Source organism: Geotrypetes seraphini, chromosome 3 (genome assembly GCF_902459505.1).
Source record: "Geotrypetes seraphini chromosome 3, aGeoSer1.1, whole genome shotgun sequence".
NCBI lineage: Eukaryota > Metazoa > Chordata > Amphibia > Gymnophiona > Dermophiidae > Geotrypetes > Geotrypetes seraphini.
Window position 1 is genome coordinate 315,457,161 of NC_047086.1, and position 18,984 is coordinate 315,476,144.

General features: G+C 43.8%; 1 long non-coding RNA gene across 1 annotated transcript in view; it reads left to right on the forward strand.

Moving 5' to 3' along the window:
• The window catches only part of LOC117357109, a 180,745-nt gene that overhangs the window by 79,529 nt on the left and 82,232 nt on the right, over window positions 1–18,984 (forward strand). Inside the window, exon 2 of the long non-coding RNA XR_004538769.1 lies at window positions 4,137–4,173. This is a non-coding gene — a long non-coding RNA (uncharacterized LOC117357109). The remainder of the gene's footprint in view (window positions 1–4,136; window positions 4,174–18,984) is intronic.

Sequence of the window (18,984 nt, forward strand, 5' to 3'; positions counted from 1 at the left end):
AAAGCAGTCTTGAAGAGGTGGGCTTTTAACTGGGCCTTGAACACTGCCAGAAATGGAGCCCATCGTAGGGATTCGGGCAGCTTGTTCCATGCATAGGGGTAGAAGGGACGGAGTCTGGGGTTGGCAGAGGAAGAGAAGGACACAGATAGGAGGAACTTACCAGCTGAATGGAGCTCATGAGGGGGGGGGGACATAGGGGAGATAAGTTTACACTAGCTGCCATGGGAAAGAGGCTTTCTGTTCATGTGGCCACCTTTCCAACCATAAGATGTACATGTCTTGATCTCACGTTAAAGATTAGCCCTTGCATGAAAAAAAAATTTCTGTCACTATGTGCTTCTGAATCCTCCTGTTTTAAAGCATTGATTCTCCCAATATGATTTTTAATCTTTCCCATGAGTACATTTCTAAAGCAGTTAGGTGTCAGACTCTTCAGAAACAGAGATCTGTGAAAACAGAGAGACTGTACATTCGGGTGTAATGACCTCTTCCTACAATACATTTCAAAAAGAATATTCAGTTCAAAGGAGAGATATTGAAAACTTTTAAAAGCATTACAGAAATTCCTGCGAGGCCTAGAGAAGTAAGCCCAGTTACACTGAAACACAAGATTAAACACTTGTTTCTTGAAACTGGACTTTCTGTGGTTGCTTATAGCATGTTGATTCTGCAGAGATGGAGACCTTGCAGAAGACTTGGATAATGGCAGGATGTTATGCCAGAATAACAAGTGAAAACACTGTTGCCAGTGGATTCTGCTGTACTGCATTCCTTGGTTGGAAAGAGTCCATGGAACTGTCTAAGAGACAGGAACAGGCAAGAGGAAGAAAGCACAATGGTTCTATTCATAAATAATTTGATAAAGTATGAATAAAGGCATTTTCTGTATTAGATAAGTATAAAATCCAAAAATAGGGGAAAAATACCACAGGACAACTGGGGTAACATTCAAGGAAAACTAAGTCCAATGAAGTGCTCTTAAGAAAAGTCTTTATTGATATGTGTATAAGACTCGACAAGGGCCATGTTTCAGCTCAATACAGCCTGCATCAGTGGTCATAAACCCAATATCTGCAGAAAGCACATGTATGTATGAATAAATTGTATTTTGGTTTTATGTTTCAACATTCATTTACAGTAGGTAATGGAACCCATGTGGGAAGGGGTCATACTGGACTTAGTGCATACAGACGTGCAAAGTGTTTCTGACGTTACAGTGGGTGATCATCTAGCATCCAGTGATCACTGCATGGTATGGTTTAATATTAAGATGGGTATAGAGAGGGCTCATTCAAAAGCAAAGGTTCTAGACTTTAAAAAACCTAACTTTGTTTGGATGGGGGATTACGTCAAGTAATTGTCTGGATGGGAATGGCTGGAAGGAGTGGGAATGCAGTGGGAAAACTGAAAGGAGTAATTGTAAGAGCGACAAACCTTTTTGTGAGGCAAGTAAGTAAAAATAAGAGAAAAAGAAGGCTGCTTTGGTTCTCAAAAGTAATAACTGAGAAGGTAAGGAATAAGAGGTTAGCTTTCATAAACTACAAAAGATTGCAGAAAGAGGAAGACAGGCAAAAATATCTGGAAAAGTTAAGAGAGGCTGGTCAAGTAGTCAGGAAAGCAAAGATACAAATGGAAGAAAAAATTAGCTGATACAGTAAAATGGGGAGACAAAACATTTTTTTAGATATATCAGTGATAGAAAGAAGTGCAAAAGTGGCATTGCGAGACTCAAAGGTGAAGGGGAGAAATATGTAGAAGCTGATAAAGAAAAGGCCTGACTTGCTTAACAAATATTTCTGTTCTGTGTTCACGGCTGAAGCACTGGGAGCGGGGACCACAGAAGACAAATATGACCCTGATCAATTCAGAGGGTTGTGTTCCTGAGGAGCTAGCTAAAATAAAAGTAGACAAAACAATGGGGCCAGATGGTGTACACCCAAGGGTGGTGAGGGAACTTAGGGAAGTTCTGGTGGCTCCGCTGACTGATCTTTTCAATGAGTTTCTAGAGTTGGAAGTGGTACTGAAGGATTGGAGAAGGGCAGATGTGGTCCCTCTCCATAAAAGTGGAAGTAATGAAGAAGTAGGGAATTACAGGCTGCTGAGTCTGACTTCTGTGATAAGCAAATTAATGGGAACACTTTTAAAACAGAGAATGGTGAAATTTCTAGAATCCTGTGGATTATAGGACCGAAGGCAACATAGATTCACTACAGGTAGGTCTTGTCAGACAAATCTGATCAATTTCTTTGACTGGGTGACCAGAGAATTGGATAGAGGGAGTGAGCTAGATGTGGTGTATATAGATTTTAGCAAAGCCTTTGACAGTGTTCCATAAAGACGTCTAATAAATAAACTGAATGCCACTGGGATGGGTTAGGAACTGGTTGAGTGGAAGGCGACAGAGGGTAGTGATCAATGGAGATCACTCTGAGGAAAGGGATGTTACTAGTGGTGTGCTTCAAGATTCTGTTCTTGGGCCTATTCTTTTTAACATTTTTATAAACGATATTGCTGAAGGGTTGTCAGGGAAGATTTGCCTCTTTGCAGATTATATGAAAATCTGCAATAGAGTAGACACACCTGATGGTGTGAATAACATGAAGAAAGACATGGTGAAGCTTGAAGAATGGTCTGAAATTTGGCAGCTAAAATTTAATGCTAAGAAATGCATTTGGGCTGCAAAAACCTGAGTGACTGGTACAGTTTAGGGAAGGGGTGGGCACTCCGGTCCTCGAGGGCTGGAATCCAGTCAGGTTTTCAGGATTTCCCCAATGAATATGCATTGAAAGCAGTGCATGCAAATAGATCTCATGCATATTCATTGAGGAAATCCTGAAAACCCGACTGGATTCCGGCCCTAGAGGATCGGAGTTGCCAACCCCTGGTTTAGGGGGTAAAGAACTTATGTGCACGACAGAAGAGTGGGACTTGGGTGTGATTGTATATGATGATCTTAAGGTGGCCAAATAGGTTGAAAAGGTGACGGTGAAAGCTAGAAGGATGCTATGGTACATAGGGAGAGGTATGGCCATTAGGAACAAAAGAGGTATTGATGCCTCTGTATAAGACTCTGGTAAGACCTCTTTTAGAATATTGTGTACATTTCTGGAGGCCACATCTTCAAAAATATATTAAAAGGATGGTTTTGGTCCAGAGGAAGGCTACTAAAATGGTGCATGGTCTTCCTCATAAGGTGTATGGAGACAGACTTAAAGATCTCAACCTGTATACTTTGGAGGAAAGGTGGGAGAGGGAGATATGATAGAGATGTTTAAATAACTCACACCAAAAAGAATGAAGGGATCTAGAGTGATTCAAAACCCACTACTGTGCACATTAAAAATAGTATATTTTTAATTTTTTTTTTAATTTTTTATAATTAGTTTATCAAAAAAGCTCATTATTCTAAAGGCATCTAAGCAAAAAACAGATGAAAGGTAGAAAAAGAGAAACAGCTCTGGTGCCAGAACATGTGCTGTTGCTTAACCAACTCCGCCAATAACAAAAAACCTTCTTTTCAACGGCGTTCAGGGTTACAGCTCTATCAACGGCAGTCTGATGGTTTCTTCAGGGATTCACAAAGCAACTCCAGCTTCCATCTGGGCAACACTTAAGCTCACAATACTCAAGCTTTAATGTGCACAAGGGCACAGAACGGCACATCGCAGAAATAGAAAGAGACGGATTTACTTTCGGAGGCAATACTTCTGGTATGATGTTATCAACTCGCCAAAAATCAAAATCCTTACAAAAAAATAGAACATACTAAAAAAATTGAAAAAATCAAAAGAAGATCAGAAATTCAGAAAAAGGCACATCACTCAATCTCAATTTTGATTTTTGGCAGGTTGATGATGTCATACTAGAAGTACTGCCCCCGGAAGTAAATCCATCTCTTTCTATTTCTGTGATGTGCCTGTGGAATAATGGGCTTTTTTGATAAACTAATTATAAAAAATTATAAATTATAAAATATACTCTTTTTACTGTGCACAGTAGTGGGTTTTTGAATCACTCTAGATCCCTTCATTCTTTTTGGTGTGAGTTTTTTGCTAATGACAAAAACAACGCTAGCTTAAAAATCATCAATGATTGCTACATGATAAAGTAATTGAGGCTTTTTCTCCACCTTTTAGATTGAATGAGGGATCTGAGAAACTGAGTCCACTGCTGGTGAGTGACATTTTCATAATTTGTTGTTTTACTGTCACTATGATTTACTAATTTTTAGAGATGATTAAATACCTACATGATGTAAATGTGCATAAGTCGAGTCTTTCATTTGAAAGGAAACTTTGGAATGAGAAGGCAAAAGATGAAGTTAAGAGGTGATAGGCTCAGGAGTAATCTAAGGAAATATTTTTTTACCGAAAGGGTGGTAGATGTGTGGAACAGTCTCCTGTCAGAGATGGTGGAGACAGAGACTGTGTCTGATTTCAAGAAGTCATGGGATAGGTACGTGGGATCTCTTAGAGAGAGGAAGAGATAATGGTTACTGCAGTTGGGCAGACTGGATGGGACATTTGGCCTTTATCTGACATTATGTTTCTATTTTTCTATAAATGAATATTGAAACATAAAAGCAAATTAAATTTACCACATAAGTTAAAGTTACCGCTTCTGTTTGGCCAGTTCACTACTTTGCCAAGTTTCCAAGTTTATTAAAATTTTGATAAAACGCTAATCATAAATTGTAAGGGCTCATAATAATAAAATTTAAAAAACGTCTAAAAAGTGGCCTAAATGGGTACTTGGACGATCAAAAAGCCTGATCGTCCAAGTACCCATAACCAAAGCTGGTTTTATACGTATCTAAAAACAGCTTAGGCCTTTCCCCTGCCTCTAAACGCATAGAGCGAAAAGAGTAGTTTTTAGAGGAGGGGAAAGGGCAGGAGGTGAGCAGGAGGTGGGCCGACCTAGACCTAGGCGTACAGCAGGTATAACCAAACATTTTGACAGGTTGCCTAGTCGGCACTTATACGTTTTGACTTAGACTTAGACCAAGTCAAAACATGTATAAGTGCTGAAAAAGGGCCCGCTGAGCTGATGACTCATCTCCCCTGCTGTGATGGCGATCACCCCTCTACCCGAACTGTGGGTGGGGTTTGAGGCGCCTGGGCCAATCAAGCCCTAAGGCCCGCCATTCGATGGATGGAGGGCCTGCCGTCCAGCGTATCTACAGTTACAGGGATGGGGGTTGAGGGTGGGGGGTCGAGGGGTCGATAGGGGGGTCGCAGGGTAGGCGGTTAGGGGGCCGATCATGGGTTCGGGGGAGGGCGCTGAGAGCATGAGAGTCTGGGATCCCTCCCACCTGGATATTAGTGGGGGTGGGGGATAGGGGGTCACCTGGTCAAGAAGGCTTGGGCTCCCTTCTGGCCCGATCATTGTGGGGGGTTGCAGCTCGACGGGGCAAGAGGGCTTGGGCTCCCTCTTGCCCCAATGTTGTCAGGGGGGGCGTTGCAGCTCGCTGGGGCAAGAGAACTTGGGCTCCCTCTTGCCACGATCATTGTGGGGGGAGGTCACGGCTCAACGGGGCAGGAGGGCTTGGGCTCCCTCCTGCCAGGATCATTATAGGGGGGGTAGATTCTGTAACTGGTGTTGGTAGGGCTGATAACATTTCGGCAGCCCCTTGCATTACTGTAATCCAATTGTTTTATTATTTTATGAATTGATATGTTTTTATTGTGTTCTTTGCTTGGGATTTATTTTTATATTTTATTTTGATATTATTGAATATTTATTGTTTTCATTTTTAATCTTTTTATTGAAAATTTTACATAAAATGTAAAATTTTCAATAAAAAGATTAAAAATGAAAACAATAAATATTCAATAATATCAAAATAAAAAATAAACCCCAAGCAAAGAAGTAAATCATACTTTATAAATGATGCAAACATATTCATAGGTACAACAGGGAAACAACATGCACCTATGTATAATGGAATATTTATTGGGAGCCCAACATTAACCCCCCTCTTCTACGAAACTGCGCTAGCAGTTTCTAGCGCAGAGAGCCGCGCTGAATGGCCTGCGCTGCTCCCAGTGCTTATAGAGTTCCTCCAGGGATTCAAAACAAGGTTAGACAAGTTCCTGCTGAACCAGAATGTACCCAGGTAAGACTGGACTCAAATAGGGCACTGGTCTTTGACCTAAGGGCTGCCGCATGAGCGGACTGCTAGGCACGATGGACCAGTGGTCTGACCCAGCATTGGCAATTCTTATATTCTTATGGTCTGAGATTTTTATAAGAAAGCTATATGGTTTTACTATATTGTGAGAAGTTATGGTTGGATTCATCACATCATTTGATATCACTGCACAACAATTTTTTGGTTAAGTCTTGATTCCTGAAAAGTTTTTGGTGATTATGACAGGTACCAACTTGGTATGCTCAAATATGGTTTTGGTTTTACTGCATCACGTAAGAACTATGAGAAATAGACATTTTTATGTTTACTGACAATAAAATATATAGTCAAGTTTACGTTTCGCACAAGCGACTAAATGAAACAGAATTAAAAGTGTTTTGCTCCCGAGTTTCTTTTATATTCAGTGTCTGGTGCATCACGTTGTAGCATCCAACAATAGTCGGCAAGCATTGACGGATTCCAATTGCCCTGGTATCGTTTCTCCATCGTAGCTATGTCTTGATGAAACCTTTCACCGTGCTCGTCACTCACAGCACCGAGATTTGCGGGGAAGAAGTCCAAGTGTGAATGGAGGAAATGAATCTTGAGTGACATATTGCACTTCATTCTCTTGTATGCTTTGAGAAGTTTGTCTACCAGCTGAATGTAGTTTGGGGCTCTGTAATTGCCCAGAAAATTGTCAACAACGTCTTTCAAGGCTTTCCAGCCAATTTTTTCCGGCCCAACTAACAGATCTTCAAATCGCTTGTCACTCATAACATGTCTGATCTGGGGGCCAACAAAAATACCCTCTTTGATCTTGGCATCAGTTATTCTTGGGAACATCTGTCTTAAATAACGAAAACCTTCCCCTTCCTTGTTCATTGCTTTCACAAAATTCTTCATGAGTCCCAGTTTAATGTGAAGAGGAGGCAAAAATATCTTTGTCGGGTCAACAAGCGATTCATGTGCTACATTTTTCTGTCCTGGAACTAACTTTTTACGGAGTGGCCAGTTCTTTCTAGAATAGTGCGACTCTCTGTCTCGGCTGTCCCATTCGCAGATGAAACAGCAGTACTTTGTATAGCCAAGCTGCAGTCCTAGTAACAGAGCAACGACTTTGAGGTCTCCACAGATATTCCAGTTATACCTGGTATACTGGACATACTTCAGTAACATTTCCATATTCTCATATGTTTCTTTCATATGTGCTGCATAGCCAACAGGTACTGAAGGATAAACGTTGCCATTGTGCAACAGAACAGCTTTCAGGCTTAACATTGACGAATCAATGAAAAGACGCCACTCTTCCGGGTTGTGATCACAACCAAAGACCGAGAACAATCCTTCAATGTCACAACAGAAACAGAGAGTGTCGACTTGTGCAAAAAATTTGGTTATATCATGATGCCGGTCTCGAAACACAGAAATTTTCGTACCTGGTGATAGCAAACACCATTCCTGCAGTCTCGAACCTAGCAGCTCAGCTTTTGCTTTTGACAGACCCAAATCTCTGACCAAATCGTTCAATTCGGACTGTGTTATCAGATGTGGATCGCCTGATGAGGATGGTTCAAAATCCGGGTCAATGTCACTGTTAGAACCCTGCACTGCAGTTTCTTCATCTGGTTCGTCTAAGGTCCAATCCTCTGGTGGTTTCGGAACTGGAAGACTGTCATCATGTGGCATGGGTCTCATTGCTGAAGGCAGATTAGGATATTCAATTGACTTCTTGTTTTTGGCAGAGAAACCAGACACATTAGTCAAACAGAAATAACAGTCCGTCACATGGTCTTTCTGTTCTCGCCATATCATCGGAACAGCAAATGGCATCGTCTTTCGAGTACCTCTGAGCCAGGCTCTCAGACTAACAGCACATGTCGCACAGCAAATGTGAGGTGCCCATTGCTTGTCTTGATCACCTATTTTGCAGCCAAAATACAGATGATAGGCTTTCTTTACAAGGGCAGTCATCGAACGTCTCTGAGGCATAAGTGTATATTCCCCACAGATATAGCAGAATGTGTCGCGGCTGTTACGACACCGACGAGACATATTGCCCGACACCAAAACGTCTATAGCATCAAGCTTACTTACTGTTATATTGCTACAGCTACTATACTACTATACTTTACTATACTGATACTATATACACACACGGACTATCTATATTAACCAAATGAGCAGGATCGGTGTATGGAAGCCACCATTATAGCATGGTGAGACAGCGCAAGCTCGTTCAGACCTGCCCAGACATGCCCAGGATGTCATCTTCCATAAAACAGCTTCCAACCTGGCTAGATTTTATGCATGGACATACCCAGGCGGCACAAACCGTTGTTGATAAGACACTTATGGGAGAAAAAATTGTTTGCATCCAAATATAAGAAAAAATCACGACAAAATTGAAGATTTCTCTGAAATGGTACGTGATGGGTAATTTTTGATGTAATATTCATGATCAGCACCCAAAATTCTATAAGAAACACCCAGCAGTGTTCAGGAAGCAAAAACTTTGTTGTGCAGTGTATTTAGCTGTGTTGCCCCAATGCTTTGGAATTCCCTCACCTCAAAACTGTTACTAGAAATTGAAAATTTAAAATAGGAATGAATTGTGGTTATTTAAGCAGATTTTGGGTTCAGTGTAATAAAGTAAGGGGTAGATATTCAGCCAGTGTCAGTTGGTGCTTTTTGGTTGTTACAACTTTATCTTTGACTATTCAATTCTAGGCCATGTCTACACACCAGCAATATTCAGCTTGTACCTGGAACAACGGAGGGTTAAGTGACTTGCCCATAGTCACAAGGAGCTGCAGTGGGACAAGCATACATTTATTTATTTATTTAAAACAAACTGGAGAAAATATTTCTTCACACAACATGTGATTAAACTCTGGCATTTGTTGCTTGAGAATGTAGTGAAATCAATTAGCTTACAAGGGTTTAAAAAAGGTTTGGATAACTTCCTAAAAAAGAAGGTCATATGCCATCTGGCTTGGGGAAAATCCACTGCTTATTCCTAATATAAGAATTGCCTTTCTGGGACAAACCGAGGTCCATAAAGCCCAGTATCCTGCTTCCAACAATGGCCAACCCAGGTCCCAAGTACAGTGGTGCCTCGCATAAAGAACGCCTCGCACAGCGGACGCTGCACACAACGAACTTCATGTCATGATTCATACAACGAACTTCGTTTCACACAACGAAGTCGCCCGAGCTTCCACGATCGCTGCCGATGTATTGCATCCTTCCGCGCAGGCACTGCAGGCAGTCGTTAGTCACTGCGCTTAACTTAAGCACGTTATCGCGGCAATCGTTCCTCATTACGAATTAAATCACGCACGCACGCACGTATCACGGCAGTCGTCCTTTTAAGATAAACTCAATATTTTTTATATATCATGGCTTCTAAAAAAAGCAGGAAGGTGATTTCTGTTGAAATGAAACGGGAAATAATTAGAAGGAGTGAATGTGGGGTAAAACAGTGTGACCTCGTCAAAGAGTTTGGCCTCAGTAAGACCACCATTTTCACCATTTTGACAAATTTATCTTTTTTTATGTCATCTTAGCATATTTTATGCTGCAGAACAAATAATTTTTTTTAACATGTATTGTTATGGGAAAACGCGTTTCACATAACGAACTTTTCGCATAACAAACTTGCTCCTGGAACGAATTAAGTTCGTTGTGTGAGGCACCACTGTACCTAATAAGATTCCAAGTAGAAAAACAGAATCTATGCTGCTTATCCTAGGAATAAGTACTAAATACCTAGCCATCTTGCTAGGTATTTAGTGCCAGGGTTGACCACTGTTATAAACAGGATAGTGGACTTGAAGGACCTTCAGTCTGTCCTTCTTATGTTCTTATTAATGATTTTAATTACATCTGCTGCAAGAGTGTTATACTATAATATCTTTCTTCAAATTATTACTGTCATACAGATGTACATAAGCAGCTGCCAGCTCATTACTGCCTAGAAATACCTGACTTAAATCTTTCTAAGTGCTAATTTTCCTCTGAAAGTAAATGTGTTTCCTTGAATGCGTTTCATAAGGTACTTCATGCACTTGGTGGGAGGGGAGGGAATTGCTTCCAGCTGTGATTATGATAGCTCAGGATTCACCAGGCAACCTGCCTATTCTATTAAAATTGCAAAAGCAATGTAGGATAAACTTTCTTAGTACTTTTAAAAATGTTTTTATTTCTTTTAATTAAAAAGTATTGCGGAACTTGAAAGCGGTGTACAGAACACAAACTTTATAAGCACATTAAAAGAAACAATATTTTGAAAAGACTGGAAGTGATAATAAAAATGGGGATAAACTTTTGTAATTCTGGATATTTTTCTCTTCATTTGGGAAGCAAAGGAGCTGGATGAATACTGAGATGGTGTTCCTTCAACCTGGTCTAAGAATAGGAACTGCTCATCTAGTCTGTCCATATTCATGGTGGCTATAATGTTGCAGATTTTATGGGGGTAATATCATAAAAATGGCACTAACATGTATGCACTGATGATCTGCATAAATGATTTGAATAATTATATTACATATATATAATGTGGGGGAGTATGTGGTGCAGTGGTTAGAGCTATAGCCTCAGCACCCTGAGGTTGTGGGTTCAAATCCCATGCTGCTCCTTGAGACCCTGAACAAGTTACTTAATCCCCCATTGCCCCAGGAATATCAGGTAGAGTGTGAGCCCACCAGGAAGTATAGGGAAAAATGCTTGAGTACCTGAATGTAAACCACATAGTGGTATATAAATATTTAAAATAAATATACATGCATATGTGCACATATACTTCCAAATTCTGTATATGGCATCCTAGAATGCATGCACAAATTGGTACGCATAGCTGATTTGTGCATGCAACTTAATTGTTTAACAAGCTAATCAGTGCCAATAATTAGCAATTAACACCTAATAATTGATGCTAATCTCTATTAGCAGTACCTAATACCTAACTCCCCCAACCATGACCGATCGATTACAAAGAAATTGGTACTAAATCCTTGGTATGTGTTCTATTAGGTTGAAACTTGTATTGAAAAATCTTGAACTGTAAGTATGGGAAATTGTAACCTGTTAACTGTATATTAAGTATGTTAACCTGTAACCCGTTCTAAGCTCTTTGGGGAAAAGGGACTAGAAAATGAATTAAATAAATAAATAATAGAGCTGCAGGCTTAGAACTAGGGAAGCTGTTGCTGCTTCATGAATCTTGGACAAGTCACTTAACCTTCCATTGAATCAACTGGGAGTATGTGGTGCTGTAGTTAGAGCTACAGCCTCAGCACCCTGAGGTTGTGGGTTCAAATCCCATGCTGCTCCTTGTGACCTTAGGTAAGTCACTTAATCCCCTATTGCTCCAGGTACATTCGATAGAGTGTGAGCCCATCGGGACAGATAGGGAAAATGCTTGAGTACTTGAATATAAACCATTTGGGCTATAAGTGGTATATAAATACAGTCAAACCTCAGTTTGCGAGTAACCTAGTTTGCGAGTGTTTTGCAAGATGAGCAAAACATTCTCACAAAACTTGTCTCGCAAACCGAGTGTTGACTCGATTTGCAAGCACCCCACCCCTCAGAACCGGCATCGCTCTCCCCCGCTTGCAAAGCCCCCCCCTCGAACTGGCACCCCCCGCCCGAACAACTTGAACTTACCCTCCCCCCACCCCCCCATCTGGCACCGGCATGCAGCCCACAGGACGTGCCGGTGCCGCTTGAAGATCTTCCTGCCTCTGCCGGCCCTTGAGCATGCATCTGCGCATGCTCAAGGCCTTCTAATTCTCGCTCTCAAATCTCGGCGAGAGGGAGAATTAGAAGGCCTTGAGCATGCGCAGATGCATGCTCAAGGCCCGGCAGAGGCAGGAAGATCTTCAAGCGGCACCTGCATGTCCTGTGGGCTGTGTGCCATTGCCAGACAGGGGGGTAAGTTCAAGTTGTTCGGGCGGGGGTGCCGGTTCACGCGGAGGGGAGGTGCCAGTTCGCATGGGAGGGGCCATTGCGAGCGGGGGGAGTGGGGGGGGGAGCAGCACCCCTGGCCTCGGGGGGGGGGGGGAATGTATCAAAGCGAGTTTCCATTATTTCCTATGGGGAAACTCACTTTGATATACGAGTATTTTGGTTTACGAGCATGCTTCTGGAACGAATTATGCTCGTAAACTAAAATAAAAAAATAAAAAATCAGGTACAAAACTTAAATGATATGATCAACAGGGACAGGGAAATAGCTATAGTACCTGAATGTAACTTGTCTTGAGTTATTAATGAGAAAGGAGTGATCCAACGCCAAAATCCAGTACCAGACATACTGTGAAGTTCTACAAAACACTGTAATGTCAATCAGGACTTATAGAGCAATTCTACCATACCAAAATAGCAGTAACTTCGGCAAGTCACATAACAATCACCTAATTAGGAAAACACAGCCCCACAAACACTGCAATGGGTACTAGATCATCAATAAACCTATTAGAAAATAAAGGAATCTAGATTAGTACAGATTCATCCTGCTCAGTTAATGCTGATAGAAAACCATGTTTCTTTCATCTACACAGAACACAGACAGACCCTCATGCAGTCTAAAATAACTAGGAAAGTAGGAAACAACACAGCGAAGGAGACTCTGGTGCCCAATCACTTTTATTGTATGTCAAGACTCAACATGATCATGTTTTGGCCCCAAACGGGCCTGCCTCAGGAGTCTGAAAGCCGAGTGATGGTATGTGCACTATGCTTTTGTAAGGACTGCTACGTCAGCTTTAAGGAGCCACTTTTAATTCTTCATAATATTGGCTTTTGACTCTTTTAGAAGAATAGTGCACATACCATCACTCGGCTTTCAGACTCCTGAGGCAGGCCTGTTTGGAGCCGAAACACGGTCATGTTGAGTCTTGATATACAGTAAAAGTGATTGGGCACCAGAGTCTCCTTCACTGTGTTGTTTCCTACTTTCTAAGTTTTGGGAAGTTGGCATCTCCTGTTTTCTTTGGTATAAAATAACTAACCATAAATTTTTTTAAAAATTGAAATATGTAAATAAATATTAAACTGAACTTCCGAGAAGCCACAATGCAATACCAGAGAAAGAGAAAAAAATGATGCATGATCTAAAATTTAAAGATAGCAGAAGCAAATTTCAAAAACTGACATATTCAGTTATTACACTATAAGTTAACAAATACAAATAAGACAAATTCTGAGTTTTACTAAACGGTGTGAAAGATTTTTAGCATAGACTGCTGAGGTAAATGCTCCAACGCTCAAGGGAATTCTATGAGCGTCAGAGCTGTTGCCACCATGGCCGGCACTAAAAACCACACTATGGTTTTGAAAAGGGGGGAGGTGTTAAATGTAAGCAATGTCTTAGAACTGAACTATACACGGAAATTGAGTCCTCGGTTTCAGAAATGTTGACTTTCAGAAGATGAATAATTATGCTGAGGAAGACTTGTCAAGGGTAGAGGATCTAACAGGCACCGAGTAAGTATGGAGAGGAATGAAATGGGGCTTTGCAATGGCGACAATTCACTGCATCAGGCTTGTCAGCAAGAGTAAGAGTAAGAGATTGATAAGACCACTATGGGTCACTCGGAAGGTAAAAACAAATGGAATCACATTCAGGAAAAACAAACTGAGAAAGAAGAGAACAGGCAAAACTTCCAGGAGAAACAAATTGAGGTAAGAAGGGTAATTAGAGAGACAATGCTCAAACAAAGGAGTGTATTAAAGGCAGGGAATAAATCTTTTAGGTTTGTAAACTAATTTGAAAAATTTTGTGGTGGAGGGAAGCAGGCAGTAGTCATTAGTCACAAGTAGATATCCATGTAAACTCAGTCTCTTTTTAAAATTACTTTTAATATTATGTAATTATTGCAATCTGTTTTGTAAATTCCACTCTGTCTATTTTGAAATTACTTTTAATGATGTATAACTATTATAAACTGCTTTAACATAGGGCTGTTACAAATGTGCATTAAGGAAATATTGCACACTGTTTGCCCTTTGATACACATTCAATGGCAAAATCTTGCTTTATTGTACTATAGCACATGTTACTTTAAGGCAATATGGTCCATATTCTATAAACGGTGTCTTAACGTAGGCCCTGGTAGGTGCCCTACCATCACTTAAGTTAAGTGCAAAATGCCGTTAAAAAAAAAAAAATCAAGGTGCCTACCAGCGTCTGAAAAAAGGCACCTGTGTTGCGCTTACAGAGAAGCTTTATGATGTCTAACGCCACTGTAGGCGTGTCTTATGCCGGAAGTGGCGTTAGGCATCATAATGGCCTCCATAGACGTGATTCACATGAAAGGTAGGCACTGGAAATATAGAACTTCAAAACTGTGGCCTACATTTCCAGTGCCTACTTTCCTGAAGCCACAGTTCTATAAACGTTGCCGTCGAGTGATTGGCACGCGATCAGCAGCTGGCCAACACCGATGGCGCTGTTTATAGAATCCAGGCTTATGTGTTACATAAAAATGAGAGGCAAAGCATGCAAAACAACTCATTGTTATGTAAATTAAATAACACAACTTGTGATGAAATTCACCGGCTTGTGTTCCAGAAAAAAATGACTCCAGCTCAAAGCTGCTAGGATTCGTGGGTACCGTTTTGAATTTCATACTGGCAGAGACAGGAGCAATGGGGTCACTCATGCCTTGTAATCTCCTCAATCACCAGTGTTTACTGAGGGAGAGCCTGAGGGCCTAAGGGGAAAATGGAGGTTGGGGTGGGGGTGAGGACCAACGCTTATTCACTTGGGCAATTATGTTTTGGGGGGTAGGGGGGCCTGAGGGGTTGGGGAGTGCACTCGGGTTCATCTAAAAATGCTAGCGTGGCTTTGTAAAGGAGGGAGTAAATTAACTCTGCGTTAGGTGGTAAAAGTTCCAACACTCATAGGAATTCAATGAGCTTCCGAGCTTTTACTGCTGTGACCTGTAATTAAAAAAACCTCTAACGAGGCTTCATAAAAAAGGGGGTAAATTAAATTAAATTCAGTATTAGGAACCTAGGTGGAGATGGTTCATGAGAATTAACTTTGTCAAGATAGGTGAACACCTGAAGGAATTGTTAGCAAAATTGGACTCTAGAGGAAGTAGAATTACAATGGGTAAAACTAAAGGCAAAGGCAACAGTATTAAATGGAAAAAAAAAAATTGGTTGTGTTGGATGTGATACATCCAAGGTTACGGAAGGAATTTAAGAATGTTTTGGTTGCTGCACTGCTTTGTGAGAGTTCTGAGTTGTCGCAGAGGACTGGAGAGGGGTGGATGTGATGCCTCTCCACAAAAACAGAAGTAAAGAAGAGGCTGAGAACTCAAGGCCAGTTAATTTTATCTCACATTGCTAAAATAGTGGGATTGAATGAGCTGTGTTGCATTTGTCATGTGGGAATCACAACGCAGCTTTGTAAAATGGGTCCTAAGGGCCATGTAGCCCTTAGGTTTAAAACAGGAGGGGCAGCATTTAACATGTGCTAAGGGGTCTTTAGATAAATAAAGAAAAATTCTTACAACTATTGGGGAAAATAAACAGGATAGTCAGATAGATTAGCTCACAGGGCATGCTTCCAAATATGAAATGTAATAGTATTCTCCCGGCTAAAATCATGTGCCAACTAAATCAGGTGAAACAGATGATGCAAGGAAAGACAGATGCTACTGAGAGCATTAACATTCTTACTTACAGGGACGCTGATTATTTGAGGTAAAAGCATATCAGACCTGAAAGGTAAAAACATAGAAGATCTGAAAGGTAGTGGTTGTTTTGTGTTGAAAATATTTTGCTCCTTCAAACTGCTCATAAAGTCCTTCGTCTGCTACTGAGACAGTCATAGGGGGGAGTCACTAGGATCGGTAGAATGGAATGTTGCTACTATTTGATCTGGATTGGCTACCGTGAAGATGGGATACTGGGCTAGATGGACCATTGGTCTGACCCAATAAGGCTATTCTTATATTCTCAAAGTCAGGCAAACAAGGTATCTAAGCTTTTTTTGTTTGAATCACTGATTTCTATAACATTAATATTTGGTGTTGTTTTTTTGTTCCTTATATATGTAAAATCATTAACTGTACTCCCCCTGTGGTGTCTTCTAACTTCTTTTTAACTTGCATCTCGATCTAGGTTCCCAAACAGAATTAAGAGAATTACCATATTTTCTCGCATATAACGCGCGCGTTATACGTGGTTTTTACATATCGCGCATACCCTTGCGCGTTATACGCGTGAGCGCGTTGTCCAAAATTTTTTTACATAGTTCCCCCCCGACGTCTGATTCACCCCCCCCCGCAGGACCGCTCGCACCCCCACCCCGAAGGACTGCTCGCACGCACCCGCACCCGCATCCCCTCCCCGAAGGACCGCTCGCACGCTCTCCTACCCGCACCCGCACCCCCACCCCCACCCTGAAGGACCACTCGCACCCCCACAGCCTCCCGACTCCCCCTATCATGTAGAAGCTCCTACCGGTGTCCTGCTGCTTCCTCTTGGCGGTCCCGACACCCGACACGATCGGGGCAAGAGGGAGCTCAAGCCCTCTTGCCCCCCCGACTCCCCGACACGATCGGGGCAAAAGGGAGCCCAAGCCCTCTTGCCCCGCCGACTCCCCAACTCCCCGACAATATCGGGCCAGGAGGGAGCCCAAGTCCTCCTGGCCCTGGCGACCCCTCCCGCTAGTTGTTCGGGCCAGGAGGAAGCCCAAACCCTCCTGGCCACGGCGACCCCCTACCCCCACCCCGCACTACATTACGGGCAGGAGGGATCCCAGGCCCTCCTGCCCTCGACGCAAACCCCTCTCCCCCCAACGACCGCCCCCCCAAGAACCTCCGACCGCCCCCCCAGCCGACCCGCGACCCCCCTGGCCGACCCCCACGACACCCCCACCCCCCTTCCCCGTACCTTTGTGTAGTTGACCGGACAGACGGGAGGCAAACTCGCCTGTACGGCAGGCAGCCAACGACGGAATGAGGCCGGATTGGCCCATCCGTCCCAAAGCTCCGCCTACTGGTGGGGACTAAGGCGCCTGGGCCAATCAGAATAGACCCGGGAGCCTTAGGTCCCATCTGGGGGCGGGGCCTGAGGCACATGGGCCCAACCCGACCATGTGCCCAAGGCCCCGCCCCCAGGAGGGACCTAAGGCTCCCGGGCCTATTCTGATTGGCCCAGGCGCCTTAGGCCCCACCAGTAGGCGGAGCTTTGGGACGGATGGGCCAATCCGGCCTCATTCCGTCGTTGGCTGCCTGCCGGACAGGCGGGTTTGGCTCCCGTCTGTCCGGCCAACTACACAAAGGTACGGGGAAGGGGGGTGGGGGTGTCATGGGGGGTCAGCCAGGGGGATCACGGGTCGGCTGGGGGGGCGGTCGGAGGTTCTTGGGGGGGCGGTCGTTGGGGGAGGGGGGTTTGCATCGAGGGCAGGAGGGCCTGGGATCCCTCCCCTTAATGTAGTGCGGGGTGGGGGTAGGGGGTCGCCGTGGCCAGGAGGGTTTGGGCTTCCTCCTGGCCCGAACAACTAGCGGAGGGGGGGTTGCCAGGGCCAGGAGGACTTGGGCTCCCTCCTGGCCCGATATTGTCGGGGAGTTGGGGAGTAGGCGGGGCAAGAGGGCTTGGGCTCCCTTTTGCCCCGATCGTGTTGGGGAATCGGGACCGCCAAGAGGAAGCAGCAGGACACCGGTAGGAGCTTCTACATGATGGGGGGGTTGGGAGGCTGTGGGGGTGCGAGCGGTCCTTCAGGGTGGGGGTGTGGGTGGGAGTGCGTGCAAGCGGTCCTTCGGGGTGGGGGTGGGTGTGCGTGCGAGCGGTCCTTTGGGGTGGGGGTGCGAGCGGTCCTGCGGGGGGGGGGTGAATCGGACATCGGGGGGGCATCAGGCTTTCAGGGTGGGGACAGGACTTCAAGGGGGAGAGGAGAGTCGGGGCGGGCGAAAGGAGAGTCGGGGTGGCCAGAGGAGAGTCGGGGCGGGCGAAAGGAGAGTCGGGCAGCATGCGCGGTATACAGGTGTGCGCGGTATATAAAAATTTCTGTACATAAATTTGTGTTTTTCGCGTGCTATACCCGTGTGCGCGTTTTACACGGGTGCGCGTTATCTATGTGAAAATACGGTAAATAACTTGTTTGCCTAGCTTTTTTTGAGCAACTTGAGGTAGTTCAATTTTTATTTTTTTTTTAGAAGTTGGTTATAATACTGTTCAATTTGGTGGGTTTATAAAAAAATTGTATGCTTGAAATTGTGACATTTATTTGCAGCTTTAGTAACTCCTCTCCCTATCACTCCAAGCATTTTCCCCCCCAATAGCATGTTTTATAGCGCCAGCCACAATGGTAACAGCTCCAATGCTCATATAAATTCTATGAGAATTGGAGTTGTTACCACTGTGGCCCACACCAAAAATCACGCTACGAATTTGTAAAGGAGGGGTGCAAGTTAGGCATCTAACTTTAGGTGCCCTTTATAGAATCAGCCCCTCTGTGCATACCTGGGAGACAGGTTCCCTCTGACGCAATCCCGTACGTCAGAGGAGGGGCGGGATCGTGTCGGAGGGAGCATGCTGCCGAGGTGGAGAGCGGCCTGCGGGGTTCACTGCAGCCGGCTGGCAATCCTCGGCAGGCTGCTTTGGGGAGGAGACCAGGTGGGGGCGGACACAAGTGAAGAGCAGCAGCAGCAGCGGCGGCGGAGGTTCGTACCGGTGGGCCAGAAGAGACCAGGAAGCCAGGATGGAGGGAGGGTAGGAACGGTGGGCCTATTCTGAAGGTATGACCGGGAAGAAGAAGGGGGGGGGGGAGCATACAGGCCTTCGGGACAGGGATGGACCCTGATGTAGAAGTACCCGGAGAGAGAGAG